Here is a 15,685-nt window from a genome sequence, read left to right on the forward strand (position 1 = left end):
TTCACTTCTATCCAAATATTTTCTACTGTGTCAGACAAACTATAACATCATTTTTTCTCTGCAATCTAAATGTGATCCATCACCTCACCTCCCATGTTAAGCCTTTACACTACACTGGAAATTGGGAGCAAGGATAATCATGTCTGGATCTGAGCTGCTTTCCATCATGTCTCTCCCCACAACTGGCAACGCACAGAAAAATATCTATGAAAAAATCCCAGCCTGAAAAATGTCTTTGCTTGGGAGTCTGAAGAAGTCACATCACATGGAAATTCTATCCTGCTTTTCCTCTCTCAGCATCTCTCTTGTTGTGATTTGTCTTCTGACAGTGGCTACAGGGGAGGGGGAAGAGAGGAAAGGAAATATCCTATTAAACCATATTGGGATTTCCCTTGAGACCTTCTTTGACGTGTCTTATCAAGAACTCAGTTTGGCTCTAGACTTCATTATTCAGGTATTTTTACACTGGCATACAGCAACACTATGCTGTGTTGGTTACACTGAAACACAACAGATCCAGAATTACACAGAGACTCTTACATACATTCACATATTCTATTGCAGTGTGTATAATAAATGCCTTACACATTCAATAATCTGTGTATGATTGGAGAGGATGTAGTTTGCTTGTCCATGTGGTTACCTCCTAAAACTCATCATTTGACATAGCTGTCCACACACATGCATGCACATCCATACTCCCTCCTTAGCTTCCTAAAGCATGAATGACTTTAAGGGGGACTTGAGCAGCAAACTCCATGTGCACATTTGAAACTCTCTCTTTTAGTGATTATGGGTGTGATTCAGAAGCACTCCGCACTGGCAGATCTCTGCTCCTCTTGAAGTGCCAGTAATGATGTTATTCACTGCTAAACAATTAACTCCAAAAGTGCTAAGTGCCTACTTGTATTCCAAAATAGCAACAATTGTGGGGGGACAGATAGCACTGGGTGGATTTGACCCGTCATATGAAAGCAGGGGAATTGAACTCAGGTTGAAAGAGTGGTCAGGAGTATACAAGGAACACAAATAAAGTCTGACTGAAAACTTGAGTCAAACCAGTGCATAATGTTGCAAATAAAGACCAGCACAGGAGAGGCAGTATGGGTAGTAGTTAGAATTACAGTAATACAAAGTGGCCCCGGGGCAGGAGGTCCTATTAATGTTAAATGCTGTATAAAACACATAAGATAGCACAGTCCCTACCACAAAGAGTTTACAGTCTGATTTAAAGCATGATGCCATAAGGCAAGGAGGTTGTGCTGTGGAAAAGGGTCTGATGCTAATAGTGAATCACAAATTGCATATGAACAAACAAGGTGATGCAATTGTGGAAAAGGTTAATATCATTCTGGGATTTATTAACAGCAGTATTGTATGTAAGACATGGTCCATAGGTGTCCCACTCTACTTGGCACTGGCCACTGGGCACCTGAGATGAAGTTCTGTGACCAGTGATGAGTATCACACTTCGGAAAGATGAGCACAGATTGCAAAGTCCAGAGGAGAACAAGACATCTGGGCTGTGTCTAGACTGGCAAGTTTTTCCACAAAAGCAGCTGCTTTTGCGGAAAAATTTGCCAGCTGTCTACACTACCCACTTCAATTTCCGCAAGAACACTGACGATCTCATGTAAGAAATCAGTGCTTCTTGCGGAAATACTATGCTGCTCCCGTTCGGGCAAAAGTCCTTTTGTGCAAAAGCTTTTGTGCAAAAGGGCCAGAGTAGACAGTTCAGATTTGGTTTGCGCAAAAAAACCCCGATCGCCATTTTCGCGATCGGGGCTTTTTTGCGCAAAAGCGTATCTAGATTGGCCACGGATGCTTTTGCGCAAAAGTGCTTTTGAGGAAAAGAATCCATTCCAATCTAGATGCTCTTTTCTGCAAATGCTTTTAGCGGAAAACCAGTCTAGACGTAGCCATGATGAAAGATTTAGGAAACCTGACATATGAGGAAAAGGTTAAAAAAAAAAGCTGGGCATGTTTCTTCTTGAGAAAAGAAGCCTGAGGAAGAGGAGGGACCTGATAATTGTCTTCAGATATGTTAAGGGCTGTGTGGTGGGATAATTGCCCCACTCTAGCCAGGAAGTAGTCAAAGCAGGCTGGAGGGAATCTGTGAAGAACCCTGGCAAATCAGGGAGAGGCTTTTAAAGAAGCCAATCTGAGGGCAGCTTGTTAGGGCAGCCCTGTATATAAGGAGATGCCTAGCAGAGAGAGGCAGTTGGGTGCTTATTAGTGAGGGTGTAGGTGGGGCGGATATAGGGCAGGGCGAATGGGGCGGCCGCCCTGGGCCCCGCACTTCAGAAAGCCCCGCTCATGAGCCGTGGCGCCGCTGCGCATGCGCATGGTGTCACTGCGCATGCGCCGTGGCAAATGGGGGGCCCCCGCGGAATTATGCTGCCCAGGGCCCCGCAAAACAGTCATCTGCCCCTGGGTGTAGAATCTGCTGCCAGTAATGGAGAATCACCTTCAATACAGCAGCGCTAGGCAGTCTTAGAGGGAGCAGAGCAAAAGAAACTCTCTTTGAATACCTGCCAGGTTGCAGGCTTTGCTGTAAGAGCCAGGAAGGAGCGAGGGATCACAGGGGAAGTGGCACAGGGAATAGGAGGCAATCAAAGGTGAGTAAAAGAGGGCAGGACAAGGCTGCTGCCAATGGGATCTTGGATCAGGACCCAAATAGTGGGTGGGCATGGGTCCCCCTTTTTTCCTTACACCACACGTTGCCACCAAGAATAGTGGTCAGTACAAACTGTGACTTGCCCTTGAGGCAAAGGGTCTAGGATTTGAGGCCACAGTGGCAGGTGAATCTGATATCCCCAGAAGAGGGATGTGGCCCATATAGACTGTGGCTTCAACCTGAGATAGGGGGGGCTATACATTGGGGGCACAGTTGGTCACAATAGTGGGGGAAACAGAGGACTGCTGATATACCCCAAGAAGGAGGGGTGGTGGTGATGAGAGACCACTTTAGTAAGCATTGCTAAAGGGCAATGTCCCAAAGAGGACACCAGCCAGAAAGAGGTGCCTTGCTGATGACAGAATTAATTCCCTGGAATTACCAGTAGGAGGCACGACTGTTGAGAATCCTGCCTGGCGACAGGCTGTTGTAAAAGACTGGAAAACAATTGTTCTTCATGTCTATTGAAAATAAGACAAGTAGTAAGGGGCTTAATTTGCAGCAAGGTCAATTTTTATTCTATATTAGGGAAACTTCTAATTATGAGGGTATTTAAGCTACAGAACAGGTTGCCCAGGGAGGCTGTGGAATCCCCGACAGTGGACGCTCTTAAGACCAGGTGGATCAGAAGTCATCTACATTTATTGGTTCTGCCTCAGTACAAGTGTCTGGACTAGACTGTATTTTGAGTTGTCTTCTAGCCCTACATTTCCATGATTCTATGCAACAAGCAAGTCTGACAAGTAACATCAGGGGAAGACAGAGAAAGGATGAGTGCAACAATAAAGAGACCTCTTAGTTGCATAGGCTAATATTTTTTGAAGTAAACATGACAGTTGGCACAGCCAGTAGGGAAAGCATAACAGCCTACCTGTGACATATTAGATCAAGTTAGTACCTTATTTTCATAGATAATAAATTCAAATATCACCAAAAACACATACAAGCTGGACTATGCACTCAGGAGCATCTAACAGTCAGATGTAACATTTCATGTCCATTTTGCATTGCATTTATTTGGCAAAAATTCTTTTATACAAGCTGCATCACAGTGCCTGATCCAAATCCCAGTGATATAAATGTAAATATTCCCATTGATTTCAGGCCCTAATTTTCTAGGAAGACATAAGGTCTGTTTTTATTTTGAAAAGTATTGTTCAAAGAAGCAAATACTTCAAAGAAGCAAATTTTTCACTGGTCATTCAAATTTTTTCTAATTTTGAAGTGACATGTAGTAGACTTCAAATAGCAAACTGCAAAAAACAATCTTCTCACATACTGCAAAAAAAGTGTGCCTATGTAAGATCATGCACACATACAAATGGTGTGCACATGTCATTTTATTCAACCAACATGCATACAATGGCATAACAATTTCTTCTGATCTGCTTAACTGTTGTTCTTTGCTCTTAGAATTGGTAACTGTTTGATAAAGACTTCATGACAGAAAAAATAAAAATGATATAGTAAAGTATGATGGATTTTCCAGCTCCTTCTCTTCTCTCCTGCCTTTATTCTAACTAACCATCATCTGGATATTTTATAGTTTTACCAGAAATCAAGATTTCAAGAATTATTGTCACATGAAAAAAGACAGAATTCTTTATGATATTACCACTGAGGAGACAGACACTTTTCAAGCAGAGCCACTTGATTTCTCAGCACCTCAGTGCAGTCAGTGTGTTTGATTTGTTTTTATATATTTCCCCATCATTATTATTAAACAAATCATCTCTACTTAATCACCACTGGAATCAAAAGTGACTCTGCACTGAAGCATTCTAAAATTAGACAACACTGATTAAAATTAATGCAAATACATAGCCCTCTGTTTTGCAGTACTGTAATTTACAGAACAAGCCACCACAGATATACTAGTAAACAGGGATCCATATTGGCTACATTTCTGCACCACTGACATTTGATAGTTTTCCTGCCACTCAGTCCTCTGAGAGTAGCTCTATAAAACAGCAAACGCAGAGCTCCATTAAAGTGTTCCCCTTACCCTTTCCACAAAGCAGCAATAGTTCCATTCAGGAGTCTCACTGAGTTCTGATTCTTGCAAGTCACTGCTCTCCTTTTCACACTCACTGTCTCCCAATGCTCACCACTGCTCTACATGTCCCCTGGACAGCCGAGACAGGCATGTGCAGAAGGGACATCACAGCAAAGTTGCTAGGACCTTCCTGATATAATAGCAAGGCCTGTGCCAAAGAGCCGACATCAGGCCGCGCCAGATTCCAAGCACTGTGTTGATCTAGCACCTGTTGTCAGTCATAAACTTCTGACAGTCAGCTGTTCGGCTAATATTAACCAATGAAATTGCTAGTCAGAGTAAACTATAATGAAGGAAATCAATGAATACAATGAAAATAAGGTGATCTGGTTTTGCTTTTTTAATTAAAAACACTTTTGCTTGAACTCCTCCTGCAACCAGTTATTATACATGGTAACCACAACTCTCACTACCCCAGATCTTTAAAACAATAAGAGAAGGAACAGGAGAGTCACTGTGAAGTACAGTACTAATCCACATGGCAAGAGGCTAAAATAAGTTGTCATTTATAGTCACTTGTGAAATCAAAGCAAAAAACCCACTCTCCTCATAGTGTGTCAATGGCCTGCTTAGGGGAGAGAGGGTGAGGTGTATGTTGCAACTTTGGATTTCATCTGATCTCTTGGGATTCTTGAAGGACGGGTGGCTGTAAGTAACACATGTGCTGCTGTACCGATAGGCACCAGAGGGCAGTCTGAATAAGCAACTTGAGCTCCAAATCAGAATTTTGTGACTTTGATCAGTTTAAAGTAGCCTTTCCACAATTCCGAACATGGAGCGCTCTTGGTGCACCAGTTTCCTTTTACAAACAATCATGTTTAAAAATGAGAAGGAGAGGCCGTAGGGCCCACATTTTTGCTTGAACATCTGAAGAAGATTCGAGCCTGATAGGGGCAAATGTTTATGAAAGAATAGATTTTAGATGGGGTGTGTTTATGAGGTGGTGGTGGGGATTTCTCCAGAGGTCACAGACCTGGGACAGGGTAGGGTAGGGGGAATGGAACCAGGTTGTATCAAAGCTGCTGCTCTACCAGTACAAAAGATCCCTATAAACACACAAGTTTTTTCAGACCACTTTAAGCACTGCTCAGTTGGATGAGTCAGGTCTGGGATCTGCAATTTTGCTGCTGGCTTTGTTTTGTTATTTTAAACCACATCAAAGACATTCACCATATGGTGCTTTTTTAGAAAAAGATCGCAAATTGAAATAAATAAGAATTCTAAGTGTATATGAGAATTAAAAGGGACAAATGATCACCTGCAAAAGGAATACAACAAGGACTCTGGTGGCACTTTAAAGACTAACACATTTATTAGGGCATTAGGATAGGTGTGTAGACCAAACATAGAAGGTTTGTCTACACTGCACTGTAAACCCAGGATTAGCAGAATTGAGTTAGCCTACCTGAATGTATTAACTTGGGTCCTTAATGGCTACATTCATTTCTAACCCCAACTTTGGAACTGTTATACTCTGGTTCCCAACATGGGGCTCCAGCATCTACATAGAATTATGCTGGATCAAATCCAACCATGCATATCCCAGGCTTTCTAGTGCCTTCCTAAAATGTGGCTGCTCTAGCCCTTTGTTCATGATGCAGTGTGGGGAAAACTTGACTGTCCACCAAAATTGATTGTCCAGAAGACTAAGAAAGTCAACCATGGAACTGAGAAACAGTTTTGGCAGACACCCAGAGCACAAGTCTAGGGGAGCATCTACATTGCAAGGCAATAGGACTAGAACCCTGGATTCAGGCTTGATTCAGGCTTGGACCTCCCATGCACACTTCTCCCTATGTCCTATAGAAGTTGGGAGCAGAGCTGAATAGCTCAGCCACAAAGTGTACAACTTCTGCCAGTGGTGGTGAACAGTGGGGGTGCTAAAATGGGGGACCAGGCATCTGAGCAGGTGTTGAGATGTGCTAGCTAACATGTGAGGAAGGAAAGGGAGGTGCTGAAGAGGAAGGGAAGAATTGGAAAGGGCGACAAAATGATTCTGAGGCTGCAAACACAGAATGGGATAGGAGAAAGTCAAGGGAATTAGGAGTCAATAGAAGAGACCAGAAGTCAGAGCAAGAGATGGGGGAAGACAGGGAATGATGACTAGTTGAAGAAACTAGGAGGTTGGGAGAGGAATGAAGAATTGGGCCCTACAGAGACAGATAAAGCATTTGATACAAACAAGTCCCTATGTTTCCTTTGCTTCTAGTGAGTAAGTTCCTTTATCTCTGGGAAGGAAGAACCTGATTCATATTCATAGCCCACATTTATCTTGTAATAGTAGCAAGTAAGTAGGAGGAGGATTCAAGCAGGTCATTTTCCTTATTGACCAGGACTGTTGTTTGTTAGCTTGAAGCAAGCTGACGTGTACTATCCATACTTTCAAGTACAGCTGCCCTGTGGCATCATTCTGTATTTTGATAGCTCTCAATAGGAGCTGAACCCAGTACACGTCTTTAATAGACCTCAGAAGTCTTTAAAATAGCTTTGTAGGTTGTTCTGAAAAGCTCCTGGGCATCACTGGGCCATTTCAGTAAAGAGCAGTTTCCTTAATTTTCCATTTACTGTACTCAGTCTCATGTCAAGTGAACTAACAGCTACATGGAGAGCAAAGTCACAGTGCTCTTTAGGAGAACTGTATCTATGAATCAATTTAATGAAGGATATTTGCTGCTTGGGCAGTGCAAAGCACATTTTTGGAGGCCCCTGGCTAGCTCCTTAGTTAGACTTCAAATCACAAGGAGCTCTTGATCAAATAAAGATGGGCTCTGAATGCAAAGTTCAGATACAGAAATGAACATTTCTCAGGCGTGAATGCAGCCTGGATTCAGAATTCTGGTTTGGGCCCAGCTGATACGTCAGCTAGTATAATAGGGCTACATATACCTATGGATGGTAAATTTGGGGGCCGAGATTTAATGTACAAAGCCACGTACTCAGAGAGCTAATAATAAATAAGGTGATCTAATGACCATTCATTTTATTTCTCTATCTCCATACACAGCCAACTGCTGTACTTTGACACAGAACCAAGAGGACAATTTCTGTACTAATGGTGTGACCCTTTAATGTCACCGTATGGCAGAAACTGGCAAACCCCAGCACAGCAAGTAGAATCAGTATCACACAGTTAATTACAGTGTGAAGCAAGCTGCCCAAACTCTGGCAGGAAACTGGTGTTGGACCTGCTCCTTTGTACATGACTGGGTTTACTTCCCACAAGAGCTTATTCCCCAACCTTGAGTTCTTAGTCATCGCTGATTGTTTCTATTCCATTTTCATACCTTTTCTGTGTTCTCTGTGTGATGTAATCTATCTAATAATTAAGGACCTTGTAAGGGACGTAATTTATTTTCATACTCAAGCCACTGTACCAGGTGAAGGGAGGTAAGCAAAAGTGTAAATCAATTCGAATCTCCCCCAGGGTTTCAACCCAGCCTATTAAGAGACGAACCTGGTCACCCTATTATAAAAACCTTCCACTGGAGGATCTCAAAGCAGTAAATAAAATAAAAACAAATTAAAGCCTCACCCCACACCTAGGAAGTGGCAGAGTCAGCCACTTCATCCATTCTACAGATGGGGAAATGGAGGCATACAGAGCAATTGACAGTGGCATAAGAAGCCAGTGTCAAAGCCTAGAATAAAACCCAAGCCTCTTGATTCCCAACTGCCTGCTTTACCCACTAAATATAAGCTTCCTCTCAAATAGCACAAGGACAGTTTCCTATTGTTGTATTGCAGCATTATTGTCTCCAGTTGCACAGAAAAATGGCCACATCAAATAATAATTAAAAATTGATACTCAGATAACATCAGTTTTATCTGGGTGAGGTGAAGGGAGTTATAATTTAATTGGTTCATTTTGGGCTGTTTACCGTATGTTAATATACGAGATAATAAGCTTGCTGCAGGAACCGTCTTCTTATATGTTTACAATAGAGCCCCAATCCCTGATTGGGACCTCTAGTCACTGGAGATAAATAATAAAGTTCCTCTAACAAATCATGGAACCATTCACTTAGAAGCATGAGGAAGTAAAATCTCATGCATAGAGAAAGGGACAAAATTGATTATAGTAACCCAAAATTTGGAGGAAAGAAAGAAGGGAAAAGCTAGAAGTGGATATTGTAATAGCAGATTAACTTCATTTTAAAGTTATTCTTCAGTAGCCCGATTGGGGGAAACGTAATTGCAGGCACCAACATTTTTGCTTTTTCAAATCAATTCAGCATCACCAACTCCATCTGAAGTGCTGGGAAATCTGGGAACTTCCATCACCTGATTGAAAAGAATCTAACTGTTGCTGACGAATTCAAAATCCCCTTCCTGCTGTGTGCCAGATTGCTATTTGTGTATTTGGGTACCACTTAGGATCCATCTTCAGTACTTGCGGCATCTCAGAGCTTTTTTTTCCCTCCTCCCCTCTCCATTAACGAGAAACAGAACATAGTGTGTTGAGCACTTAGAAAGGCGCCTTTTGGTTTTAGAGATACTAAACAAGCTTTATCAATGCCTGTTATAACTCTGATCAGAACAAACTGCTCCCTACCAAGGAAAAATATCATTATTTTAAAAAAAATCTAATTGAACTGTAGTTCAGAAGCAGGTAGGAAAGTAGTGTTACATAAGCTGTCACTGGAGCACTTATAACAGTTTAGCTGAAGTAAGGAGAAGAGGCAGGAGGTTCTAGTGAGTATGACTAATGGTATATACACATTGCCACACATGGTTAAGCGGTCAATTACACATTCATCAATCAAACCATGATGAGAACTTATCTAGTCTGGCTGCAGTACACTGGCGAGTTTACAACAGGTACCTCCAGAAGACACAAAGGAAAGTGCTGTAAAAGTTTTGAGAAAGACCACTCAGGTTAATTTACTGCAGAGGCTGCTATTCTAGAAAGCAGATTTACTTACCTTCTCCAGTTTTCTGAGGCTTGGATTGACTGAATGAGATAATCCAAACAGAGGCGCCTTAGCATGATAGCCAATTTGTAGAATCATCATAGCATTATAGGACTGCAAGGGATCTCGAGAGGTCCTTATGCAACTTGACTAAAAGAAAACCAGCTGTAGGGGTCCTGCCCTAGCAGTATGAACCCATAGATGGCACAAAGGCCTGCTACATGGATCCTCTGATGCAAAGTAGGGTCAACAGCAGGCAGAACTGTGACTAGGCATTTTAGCACCTGGGGTGAGCAAGCATATTTGCATCTGCTACCTTTTTTCGTCATTTTTCCTTTCCTGTGGCTTTATGCCCTGGGTGTCTGCCCCATAAAAACATAAGAATGTCCATATTGGGTCAGACCAAAGGTCCATCTAGCCCAGTATCCTGTCTGCTGACAGTGGCTAAAACCAGATGCCCCAGAGGGAGCGAACACAATAGGTAATCCTCACATGATCCCTCTCCTGTCACCCATTTCCTGCCTATGACAAAAGCTAGGGACACCATTCCTACTCATCCTGGCTAGTAGACATTGATGGACTTAACCTCCATGAATCCATCTAGCTCCTTTTTGAATCCCGTTAGAGTCCTAGTCTTCACTATATCCTCTGGTGAAGGAGTTCCACAGGTTGACTGTGTGCTGAGTGAAGAAAAACTTCCTTTTGTTTGTTTTAAACCTGCTGCCTATTAATTTCATTTGATGAGCCCTAGTTCTTATATTGTGGGAATAAGTAAATAACTTTTCTGTATTCACTTTTTCGACACCAGTCATGATTTTATAGACCTCTATCATATCCCTGCTTAGTATCCTCTTTTATAAGATGAAAAGTCCAAGTCTTTTTAATCTCTCTTCATAATAATTTTTGTTGCCCTTTTCTGAACCTTTTCCAATGCCAATATATCTTTTTTGAGATTAGGCGACCCCATCTCTATGCAGTATTCAAGATATGATATTTATTAACATTAAATTTTATTTACCATTTTGTTGCCCAATCATTTAGTTTGGGTATATCTTTTTTAAGCTCTTCACAGTCTGCTTTGGTCTTAACTATCTGGTTATAGCCCTGACAGCTGGCATCCTCAGCACACAAACAGTTCAACCAGCATGTAAACACACGAGTCCAGAAAGGCATGCTTGGCATGAGGGACAACTTGATCCTCTATCGCAACCCACTGACATGGCAGACAGCTAGCTGGAGTGTCCCATGACTGGGATGAACATTTGAAGGAAGACAGACTGGACTGATTTTAAAATGGGATTTGTGTTTCTATATCCTCCAACAACTTATGATGTTTCCCTTTGTTTATTTTTAGTTATACATTTAAAAATTCTTCATGCAAAATTTGCACAAAGCCAGGCAATTATGGAACAGGACTGCAACCATGGCACATACATGCACTGCTTTGGTTTTCCAGAAGCAGTCATTCTATGGAATTAAAGCCAGTTAGAATAATGCCACAAAATATATTTGTTAAAACTATACGTTCCATAAAATCAGCTTTGGCCCCAGGCACTAATTCTCTCTGAGAAATTTGAACGGCTTGAAAGGCGATATGAGAAAATCTCAATTCTCATAGTGGTTTTTTGTGTGGAGTGAGTGAGTGTGAGTGAGGGAGAGTGAGCTCTCTGATCAGCTGTGTGTCCATCTGTGAAGTGATTCTGGAATGAGGACATCTAAGAGGAGCCACTGAGCAGCACGTCAGCTATCTAGAGCCCACTGTACATCACAGGTCCAATCCTATATAATCTAAATATTTGAGAAAATGTCCAGTTTCTTATACTGTTATATCTTTCAAAGTAGGATCCTATGTTGGCAATGAAAATTTGTCTGAAACAACCAGGTGCAAACAGTGCCATGTAACATAATCCCATCTGAAGTGGTACCAAAAAGTATTTCACAACAGCAAAGAATTTACCCAAGGGATACTTTAAAACTGCTCTCTCTCTCCAGTACTATGATTGTTAGGGACTCAGTTTTAACTGAGATATACATGGTTGAGCAGGATTCTACCCCAGGCAGCCATCCTGGATCCTGAGACCAGGCACATGGGGAAGGCCAGACTCCTCACGAGTATTCTTCTGTGCCTGTAAATAAGTGGGTGGGGATTGGGTAGAGAGCATTGAGAAGTGAATCTTTTTGACTCTAGCAACTCTTTTGTGTCCCAGCCAGCAGAACTGAATTAGTGCAATGTGGAAAGTAATGACACCCTTTCAAGCACTGCAATAAGGTATTTCCACTTATAAGAAGGGACGACTTCCCAATTTCCCTTCTTTGATAGGGTTACTGTCCTCCCTACAGGGGACACAACAGAGGTGATATATATCTTGGTTTTAATAAGATTTGACAGTCAGCACATGACATTCTCATAAACAAACAAGAGAAATGTGGCCTAGATTAAATTACAATTAAGTGGATTGCAAATATTTGGACAATATAGTGCTTATAAAATTTGAGGAGGACATGAAGGTAGGATGGGTGGCAAGCATTGGGAGGACAGTCTGGGAATTCACTAAGCCTTGACAAATTAGAGAATTGGCCTGAAATCAACAAATTAGATTCCATAGCAACAAGGGTGAAGTGCTTCACTCAGGAAGGAAAAAATGAGATGTACAACCACAACATTGTTGTGGCTGGGTTATAGTACTGGAGAAAAGGATCTGGAGTACAACCACAAATTGACTATAAGCCAACAATGTGATAAAGTTCCCAAAACTCTAATATCATTCTGAGGTATATTAATGGGAGTGGAATATGGACGAGATAAGGGAAGGAGGGAGGGGGGCAATTGTTCTGCTCTATTTGGCACTATAGTCCTGTGTGCAATTCTGGGCAGCAACTTGAGGAAAGATGTAAGAAAAATTGGAAAGTAACTAGTGATTAAAGGCTGACCTATGAGGGACGGTTAAAAAACGGGCATGTTTAGTCTTAGAAAAGACAACTGTGGGCAGGGGGAGAGGGGATGAACAGTCTTCAATTATGTGACAGTGCTCAACTGAGCTCCACATTCAGTGAAGGCATGACAAGATGTAATGGACTTAGTCGATAGCAAGCGAGATCTAGCTTAGATATTAAGAAAAGCTTTGACTAGCTAGTAGAGCTTTGTAGCAATTCAGATTTTTACAAAATATTGTTTCCAGTCTGTTGAGTGTGAAAATTGTCAAAAACTGAAGTCCCCCGGGGCACTGAAGACTGGCATCCTGACGAGCTCTTGCAACCTTTGCTGCTTTTGGCAATAATATTTTTGACACCATGTCATGTACTTGTACTACATATGGACTGGCTACAGTGCTTCCTTCTGAGAGAGCTATGCACCAGATATGTTAAGTATGTAATCCTTTAATATTTGGTCCCAATAGCTCAGGTTAGCCAAAACAAGGTATGTTACACACTGAACCATATAGTCTTGGAGCAGTATATATACAGTTTAGCATTCCATTACACTAGACACACCCTCCCAGTCTGACAGCAAAACTCTTTGAGTATGGTCTTTCAACCAGTTATTTCGTCTAAACCACATTTCCCTAATTTGCTTATTAGAATGTCATGTGAAACTGTAAAAAATGACTTACTAAAATCAAAATCCATTACATCGACTGTTTTCCCTTGCCACTAGACCAGTAGCCCTGCCAATGAAAGAAATTAAGTTGGTTTGGTCTGATATGTTCTTGACAAATCTAAGCTCACTATTACTCATAATGAAAAGTAATAGAAAGGTAGCTGTATTAGTCTGATCTTGGTAAAACAAAAGGAAAAAAAATTACAAAATAGCCATTTCCTCTTTCTTGGCTCTTCCTTGCCTCTCGCCCCCACCTTCTGTTCTAGTAGCTGATTTGTTAGTTTATAATCTATTTACTTTCTTCATTGTATTCCTTTGTTACATATGGTCATGCCTATTCACTTTCAGAATATGATTTGAAGAAGTGGGTCTGCCTCACGAAAGCTCATCACCTAATAAACTATCTTGTTAGTCTTTAAAGTGCTACATATTTTTTTACTTTTGTTTTTCCTCATAACTATTTCTGTTACATGCTTAAAAACTGATTGTTCAATAATTTGTTCCAGTATCTTTCCCTGTATTGAAATTAGGCTGACTGGTTTAGCATTTGTTCCCCTTTTTAAAAGATAAGTACTATGTTTGCCCTTCTCCACTCCTCTGGGTCCTCAACCATCCTCCATGAGTTCTTGAACTTAATTGCTAACTCTTTCAACATTACTTCAGCTAGTTCCTTAAGTGCCCAAGCATGAATTTCTTCAGACCCTGCTGACTGGAATATAACTAGCTTATTTAAGTATTCTTTAACCTATTCTTTCCCTATTTTGGTTTGTGTTCCCTCCCCCTTGTAATAACAGTCCCTTCCTTGCCTAGTTTGGAAAGTCAGGACCTTAAGAAATGCTATGAATCAATGCTCAGAGGATTCCTTTTGACTTTGTATCCTCTCAATGTGAACTGATGTAACCTCTCAATCCATCAATGTCAGAAGCTATTAGGAGTCTGCAGTATCTTCTAGATGAAGAGCCTTTATGTTTTACCTTCAGAAATGCCAGTGGTTTAATATTCTTAGAGTTCATATTTGCGTTTTGGTTAGAAACAGCATTCCCAGCTGTACTGAAAATGTCTTCAAAACACTGGGAGGATAACAACTGAAAGAGAACACTTAACCATCAAGGAAAGCCATAATTATTTCACTTAAGAATGGGAGGAGAGCTTGTCATGCTGCTGCCAGGGCCAGCCTTAGCATTCCTTAACAGGGCCACGAAACAGTTTTCTATCCCCACAAAATCATTGCCAACTCCTGGCCCACTTTCTGTAAAACAGCCATCCCCTCAAAGTAAGCTATGACGATCACAGCAATATTATGTATGAAATCTGGGGCTGTTTCATAAATAGAGCAATTGCGGGTCTGTGAAAACTTTTCTGTTTCCACGGCTAGTGTTTCTATAGGTTTGTAAAGACAACACATGGGATGGAGAGGGAAAGGAAAGGACACTTTTTGTAGGTCCCAGAAGGACACTGGTGATCTAGATTTGCTGCCAGACAGCTCAACTGGTAAACTTGATATCAAGCTCAGCAAATGCACTTGCACCTCATGCTCATTCCTTAGGCTGCTGTTCTGTACTGGCACCATACCGCTGTCCACAAAGCCTCTTTCCTCTACCAGGATGTCTACACAACAGAGGGAGGTGTATTTTCCAGCTTGGGCAGGCCTCTTTGTGCTAGCTTTGATTGAACTAGTGCAGTAAAAATTGCAGTGTAGCCTCAGAGGCAGGAAGGACTAGCTGACCGAATACAAACCAAAGATATTGGGCAGAATTCTATGCAGGATGGCTAGTCTGTTCAGCTTCCAAGCCGGCATGGCTGTACTGTTACGTTAGTGCACTAGCTTGACCAAAGTCAACATGCATGGATCTACCTAAGATAGAAATTATACCCCCAGCTCCAGTATAGCCACTGAGACTGTGGGTATGTCTACGCTGCAAGTGCACATGTGACTGCAACACAGGTAGTCATACCCATGCTAGCTTTAATTTAGCTAGCATAGGTGAGGATAATAATACAGACATGGGCAGCATGGCTTTCAGCCCAGGCTATCTGCCTGATTAGAAGAGTGGGGACTCTAGGTAGGTATGTACTCAGGCAACTAGGCCATGCCACTACATTACTTTTATACTCATGGGCTGTGTCTACATTGGCACCCTTTTCCAGAAAAGGGATGCTAATGAGACACTTCGGAATTGCAAATGCCGCGGGGGATTTAAATATCCACCGCGGCATTTGCATGAACATGGCTGCCGCTTTTTTCCGGCTCGGGGTTTTGCCAGAGAAAATTGCCAGTCTAGATGGGATCTTGCAGAAAATAAACCCTTTTCCGGAAGATCCCTTATTCCTACTTTCAAGGAAGGAATAAGGGATCTTCCGGAAAAGGGTTTATTTTCCGCAAGATCCCGTCTAGACTGGCGCTTTTCTCTGGCAAAACCCCGAGCCGGAAAAAAGCGGCAGCC

General features: G+C 41.8%; 1 protein-coding gene across 5 annotated transcripts in view; it reads right to left on the bottom strand.

Moving 5' to 3' along the window:
* Positions 1-4,915, bottom strand: part of ARPP21 (cAMP regulated phosphoprotein 21) — a 266,271-nt gene extending 261,356 nt beyond the window's left edge. For 3 of the 5 annotated variants that reach the window (XM_089776566.1, XM_014574051.4, XM_014574047.4), the window contains exon 1: positions 4,683-4,915. The gene's annotated coding sequence lies outside the window, so the exon portion shown is untranslated. The remainder of the gene's footprint in view (positions 1-4,682) is intronic. The other 2 variants (XM_006124005.5, XM_006124004.5) reach the window with 1 other exon arrangement.
* Between the last annotated feature and the right edge of the window lie 10,770 nt (positions 4,916-15,685).

This window comes from Pelodiscus sinensis, chromosome 2, assembly GCF_052426305.1.
Source record: "Pelodiscus sinensis isolate ZL-2025 chromosome 2, ASM5242630v1, whole genome shotgun sequence".
In the NCBI taxonomy this organism is placed as follows: domain Eukaryota; kingdom Metazoa; phylum Chordata; order Testudines; family Trionychidae; genus Pelodiscus; species Pelodiscus sinensis.